Source organism: Manis javanica, chromosome 7, assembly GCF_040802235.1.
Source record: "Manis javanica isolate MJ-LG chromosome 7, MJ_LKY, whole genome shotgun sequence".
NCBI lineage: Eukaryota > Metazoa > Chordata > Mammalia > Pholidota > Manidae > Manis > Manis javanica.
In genome coordinates this window covers 18,413,524-18,420,692 of record NC_133162.1, presented here as the reverse complement: position 1 = coordinate 18,420,692, position 7,169 = coordinate 18,413,524, and the positions used below count along the sequence as shown (strand labels likewise).

The 7,169-nt window shown below is 42.9% G+C and overlaps 1 long non-coding RNA gene across 2 annotated transcripts; it reads right to left on the bottom strand.

Moving 5' to 3' along the window:
* Window positions 1-795: 795 nt before the first annotated feature.
* On the bottom strand, window positions 796-7,165 carry LOC140850343 (uncharacterized). Of its 2 annotated transcripts, XR_012133024.1 has the most exons (3): window positions 7,058-7,165; window positions 4,939-5,108; window positions 796-3,032 (listed from the first exon to the last, which is right to left on the bottom strand). It is a non-coding gene; the product is annotated as an uncharacterized lncRNA (long non-coding RNA). The 2 variants fall into 2 exon arrangements; XR_012133023.1 differs by lacking the exon at window positions 7,058-7,165 and having other exon boundaries at window positions 4,939-7,047.
* Between the last annotated feature and the right edge of the window lie 4 nt (window positions 7,166-7,169).

Below are 7,169 nucleotides of genomic sequence, written 5' to 3'. Positions count from 1 at the left end.
AAAGGCATCGGTGGCCAGTGTTCAATACATCTAGAAGGAATGTGGTGAGAGTGGCTGTCATCTGTATTTCCCAAACTAGTTTCTAAGTAAGACTGACTCTGGGGTATCTTGGGGAAAAAAAAGGTTCTGTGTTTAAGTAAGTTGGGGAAATGTTACTTAGCTTCTTATTCTGTTCTCCAAGAATCTCAACTAGTCTCACTTAGCTTATTAAAAATACTGACAAGAGTTGGGCCAATTCCCCCCAAAACCAGTTTTTAACTTTGTCAAAATTATTTATTTCCAGGTCAGTTTGTCTATGGAACAGTCCCTCCTTTTATTTCTCATTATATCCATTCATGTTCCACAAAAATTCATTTTTTGGGGAAAATACCCTGGGAACTACTAATGGAACCCAATTTCTGAATTTTTCTGGTAAAAAAGCAGAGGTCTTGAGGAAGATTCTTACAGGTAGTTAATGGGAGAGCTAAGACTAGAGTCCTGTCTCCTGACTGCCTGGTCCTAATGGGTCAACCACACCCAACAAGAGGGGCATTTCCTAAGATGGGTCTTGGGATGCCAAATATCATGCAGATCATTGAGATGATTGGTAAAATCGATGTGAACATTTTACTCCATAATGGGTTTTTTTTGGGGTGATTTGCTAAAAGATAAAAGTTATTTTAGATGTTCTAAAAATGTGTAATTGTACCCCATTCTTTTGTTATCTCATAGAGCTTGCGTGCTTGCCCTCTGCAGCCTAGGTGTTGTGCCCAAAGTCACGAATCCCAGAAGACCACCAAGGAGCCAACACCGATGCAAAAGCAAAGAGCCTTTATTCGAGCTAGCTCGAGCTCAATCTCTCATCTACACCAACGCAGTGGCAAGATGCCAGAGAAAGAGAGTGAGTTTCAATACCACAAAGGTTTTATGGGGTTCTAGGGCAGTTGGTGGGGTGATGGTCATGGCTCTGGCTGATTGGCTGGATCTAGGGGTAGTTGGTGGGGTGATAGGTCGTGGCCAATTGGCAGGGTCTAAGGGTGGTAGGTGAGCTCTTTGCTGAATGGAGAGGAGAGGGACCAAGCTCCGATTGGGTGAAATAGGATCCAGGTCCTGATTGGCTGAGGTAGGATCTGGGTACCAATTGGCTGAAATAGAATCTGGAGCTCGCCCTTTCATTCCCCCCTTTCTCTGGATCCTAAGAAGGGACCCAATCATGGGTCTAAGGTTTTGCAGTTATAAGGAGATAAAGGCTGATACTGTTGTCTTAGCACCATTAGCTGGACTGTATTAATTCTATCTTTAATAAAAGTTATCAGTTTATTGAGGATACATGGTCTAAAGGTAACAAGATTACTAGGGGCTTGTATTGAGCATGGAGGACTATCAGTTGGATGGCCCCCACGTGGTCTCTGAGAATCTGGACCAGCCTGTTGATGATACAGGGCCTAAGGGTTAGTAAAAGGAGTAGGATGGCAAGGGGTCCTTGAATATTAAAGATAATTTCCTGCCTTGATTTCTCTCTGGGACAGTGGTGCCTTGGTTCGGGCGCACATCAAAAGACTGCATGCCCAGCCTCTAAGGTGGGCTGAGATATTGTCTATTTGCTAAAGAAAGCTGCCTTTTACTATGCTGTCTTCAGCTGGGTCTGCATGCTAAGTCAATTGCTCTGATTGCAAATATCCTGCCTTGCTTTCTCCAGAGGCTCTCACCTTATTCAGTCTAAGCCTATGGTCCCTGTCTCATTCTCCCCTCTACATATGGAGACCCTATCTGCTGCTAGGGAAAAGGGGCGATGACCGCTCTGGCTGCTTCATGCTGAGAGGGGGCGCAGTAAAGGGTGCAGCTAGGTCTCCATCACTGGTCAGTTGAGAGGGCCTCAGAAGGTTGGCACTTTTGTTCTGGGTTTCATTTCTATTACTATTTGCAGTTTTGCAGCTTCTAGGCAAGATAAAACAAATTGTGTTATTAGGTTAAGTAGCAACATCTGGAGTTGGATTTTCTATTCTGGAAGGATGATGAGATTAAGAATGCATGGCTGAATATGAGAACTAGAAATATGAAGACTCTAATTGAGAATCATAGTCAGGTGTTACGGGGAAACTAGAATTCTGGATATTAGGATTGAGTATAGATAAGACAGCATTATTGAAACAACACTTTTCTCTAAAATCACCCTTATTTTTATTAGAATTAGCCAGATTAAGAAAACAATTAAGAGTTGGCTTGATTATTTGCATAAGTGCAGCAAGAAGAGCAATTGATTACATATGCTCTTTTAAACATGCCTTGCTGGAACTTTTTGTAAGGAATTTCAGATTGAACTTTTAAAGGCCTCTTGAAGCCAGACAGCCAAGCCAGACTTACCATCAGGTTTTGCCTGCAGTACCTGTAGATTTGGGTGAATTCCTCTCTTCTTGAGGTTCCTGTGCCTGCCAGGAAGTGACCTTTCTTACTCACCTGGTAAGGCTGCTGGGAACTCTGTAAGCAAGGTACCAGGCCAGTTCTTCTAAGGGGCTTTGTTGGCTTTATAAAGTCAACCTTAGTTCCTTAAAGCTGTCTGTTCATATCTGAGTATATGCACATGTCTCTCAGGTATGACATTCCAGTCAAAGCCTTGGTAGTATAGCCTGTGTTTTTAATTGGTCCTCTTACAAGGAAAGCAGGTTCTTATTGAACTTATGCAAATAAACATACTGCCATGAAACATAAAAATACTGAAGGCTTTTAAATTCTTGAGGGGTCAGGTAGAGAGAAAGATAAATGTTTCAATTCTGCTTATAAAGGTATTGTCATTCATGAAACTGTTGCCAGCTTAAGAGAAAAAGCTTAAAACACTTTATCAGCAACATCTGAAACAAAAAGTCACAAAACCATCTTCCTTAGTTCACTTAATCCTATGTAACCAATACCTGTTCTGCTGAAATCTAGTTCTTTACTAGTGTAGGAGTAATGAAACAGTGACTATAAATGGCAAAAGACTTACAAATGACAATGGTTAAAGATCTGATGAGAGCTTACTGCAAGACAGTAGACATAAGGAAATTCGGATATTTCTGTAACAAAAAAACAGTAACAAAGTTTGGCATCATTCCCTTTGACAGTGCTTTCCAGGTAATTAAGCAGGTAAGTATATATCAGATAAATAAGCCAAATTAGTCAAATACTTTCTCCAATGAGGAAAAAAAAATTCCTCTGACATGTTCCAGGGGCCCTCTGGAAAATATCAGTTAACTAGAGGTAAAAGTACCCTTTTGAATTTGATTTTGGGAAGTTGTCAGAAGAAAGTTTATTTGGCACTTGCTTAAATAGTATTATAGGTTGCTATGAAGCAATACTTATCTATTTAACCAGAATGACAAAATACCTCAAAGGCAAATAAAGAAGTTTACACAGTTGTTAGCAAACTTTAGCTTTTAGTCTTTTTAATATTGATGTCATTTTCTTAAATACTCAGAAAACTCATTGAGACTTTAAGCATGAGAAACGTCTTTGATAAAACAATTAGAAAGCCTTTTGCAATCTTTCAACATTAAGAGCAGACTAACAGTTTAAGAAAACTTTGTCTTTTTAACTGAAAACAAAATTCTAATTTTGCTGTGTACTTGATACCGAGACTCATTTGCTTTAATTTTATATAGCATGACCATATTAAATTCTTCCAAAGCTTTCTACAACCTTCTTATATTTAGATTTCTCTTTCTAAATAAACAGCTGTATTTTAAAATAAAGTTACTTTCTTTTATCAAAAGACACGTTCTTTAGCATACAGAAATGTTTTCCTTATTACTTTAAGTAGTTTTAATTAGAACTTAAAACCATTAGGTACCTTAATTTCTAGCGAACACTGAGAAGCAGGCTATTGTAAACAGTTACACTAGCATTCTTTAGATTGACAAATTTATGAACATTTTATAATTTCTGTAACTATGAACTTTACAGCACAATCTCTCACTAAACATAATGTATATCAACTTGGCAAAACTTTAAGATTTTAGGTTACTACAAAGATTCTTAGGCTGCAGGTAGGTATACACACTGTAACACACAATTAAAGAGGTGTTCACTTGGCACACTCATTTAGTTCACTCATTCGTAACAACTATGCTAGATTACTTACAAGACCTTTACTGAATATTAGACAAAGCCAAACCTTTAAGCATTTTATTCTTAAAAGATTTAGCAGGTAACGTCGACTTAAATGACCTTATGTAAACTTAGGCAGCTGATAACTACAAGGACATGCCCGCCTCAGGCAAACCCAAATTAGCATTAATGCTTAACATTTTTTATCAGATTTTCTGGAAGTTTTAGAATGCTGAATTTTCACAAGCGCTTGTCTTTAAATCAATTTCATTAATACCATCCGGAGGTAGAAAGCTATTTTCATTTACACACTTAGACACACAAACATACAGACTGAGACATAATGATAAGGTTCCCTCCGGCAGCCAGCCAACGTTAAAGGACGGCCACTCAAGGTGCAGAAAACACGAAATTTTCTCTTCCTGATGTCCGTGCTCAAATTGTTAGCTCTCTCCCTAACGTCTGAGAAAAATGGTCTATCATGAGAGACAAGGGGGTTGTCTGTGTCTGTCCCATTTCTTCTGTCAACAAGACTAAAACAAACACGACAAACAACAAACAGGCACCTACAGAGAAGAATCTGCCGCGGCCGCGGAGGCAAAACTGAAAGTAAGTTGAGGGCCTGTTGAACTGCAGTGGCAGCCGACTTTCCTCACAGATGAGGACCTCGCCCTCCAGACGGGGGCAAGGGACGTCTCCCAAGACCCTGGTCGGCGACCTGCCAGCGCGTCCGCCTAAGTCAATGCCAACCCAGATACAGATTGGAGCTCCTACAGGCTTATACAGGCTTGCTCGCGAACAAAAACAGCGAGACACAGATAAAGACAGAGTGAGACACAGGTAGACAAGGACGGACAAATAACTGAGTGCACTCACCAGCCGGCACAGGGCCCTCTGGGTCGGGAGTCCTGGGGGGTCTCTGGGATCCCGGACGAACCCCCAAATGTTGTGCCCAAAGTCGTGAATCCCAGAAGACCACCAAGGAGCCAACACCGATGCAAAAGCAAAGAGCCTTTATTCGAGCTAGCTCGAGCTCAATCTCTCATCTACACCAAGGCAGTGGCAAGATGCCAGAGAAAGAGAGCGAGTTTCAATACCACATAGGTTTTATGGGGTTCTAGGGCAGTTGGTGGGGTGATGGTCATGGCTCTGGCTGATTGGCTGAATCTAGGGGTAGTTGGTGGGGTGATAGGTCATGGCTCTGGTCAATTGGCAGGGTCTAAGGGTGGTGGGTGAGCTCTTTGCTGAACGGAGAGGAGAGAGACCAAGCTCCGATTGGGTGAAATAGGATCCAGGTCCTGATTGGCTGAGGTAGGATCTGGGTCCCGATTGGCTGAAATAGAATCTGGGAGCTTGCCCTTTCATAGGTATGACATAGGTGCTTAATAAATGTATTAAACGAATGAGTAAATGACAGAGCTTAGTAGGGGTGAGACGAGGTTGGTGGCATGGAGAAGAAAGAAAGGGTCAAGACCTGAAAAGGGGTGAGAAAAGGAAAAATGTGGAGAGAGGGATGGATAAAAAGGAGCCAGCAGTTGCTGCTGATCAGTAGAAGATGGTTGAGTCCTGGCAGAGAAAGGAGATAGCTGCAGATGATGGAAAAAGACAAGACCAAGTAAAACTGAGTGACCAGGAAGCTTTGGTTTTAAAAAATAAAAGTGACTCATGAGGCTAATTCAGATGCTGGCCATGCCAGGATGCTCCAGCCCAGGAGATGAGGATGAGTACCAACTGCTGAGAACCTTTGTGAAGTCAGATCAAGGTGTGCTTATAGCACAGGTACAATAAATGTGTAAGGCATCTTCTTAAGCACAACAATAGATGGATAAGACACAGGTCTTGTCTTCCACAGGGTGACAGTCTAATGGAAGAATGGCTAGGACAGGGATTCAGATAACATAAGGCCAGGTAGAACATGATCAGTGCCTCCAAAGGTAAAAGGCCAATACTGTGAGCAATCAGGAGACAGGAAGATCACACCAAGACATGAAGCTCAAGAAGGCCTATGTGGAGAAGCATGAGTCATGAACAGGACTGCACCAGGCAGAGATAGAAGATAAGAGGAGAGGCATTTAAAAATGATATGATAAAGAACCATCAGGATGTGGGGAAGCATAGGGAAGAGTGAGGGGTCCAAGTGGTTATGTGGACTGAGAATGGTGTGGTATGGGGTGGTATGGGGAGACATGGCCACAGAGTCTTGAAGTGATGCTGCGGCACCTTGAATGCCTAGCTGACATAATGATGCTCTAGACCGACAATGAGAAGCTAGTAAAGGTTTTGTGAGTGCGTGTGTGTGTGTGTGTGTGTGTGTGTGTGCAGAGAAATAATAGCATTAGAGGTGATTCTCATGCAGGATGACTGGGCAGGCAGAAAGGGGTAAATCAGGGGAAGGAGCTTGTGGGTGGGTGAGTAGAAAGTTTGGTTCCAGACAGACTGACCAACCACTCAGGTGTTGTAGATCAGAGAGTCAGAAAAATCCAGCTGGTCCTGAAATGGTGGCTGGGTCCTGTCCTGCGAGCAGAGATGGCAGACGATTCTGGTCATTACCTCAGCAGATAGGGAACTAGGAAGAATGAGAGGAAAGGACCAGGCAAAGAGAACGCGGCCTGGGGGAAAAATTCAGAGAAGAGTGACAGTTTCGGTAAAGAAATTACAGCCACGGTTGAGAACCCCAGTCCTGGAGCTGGAAATGTGAGTTGAACCCGTGGCCAGACTGGTCTTGACTAGCAAGGCGACTTCAGAGTTTTTGAGTCTGTCTCCTGATCTGTGAAATGGGAGTGATTTCCATCTCAAAGGGTTGAGAGCATTAGCTGAAATAAAGTTCTTTGAATGGGCTTTGCACACAGTTAGAGCCAAGGAGTGGGCAGGGGCCAGAGGGAGAAGCTGGAGAAATGAAATGTCACTCGCCCCTGCCCCACGCGCGCCAGGAGTGTCTGGAAATGGCGGAACGGACCCTCAGGAAGCTCAAAGCTTTAGCTTTAGCTGTGCTTACTCAGCCCCGCGAGAAGAATGGGTGAGCAGGTCAAGGGAGCCTCAGCCAAGCTCGCACCGGAAGGCGCTGCCTTTTCGTCCGCACTTCCAACCCACCGTGCCTCTCCACCTCC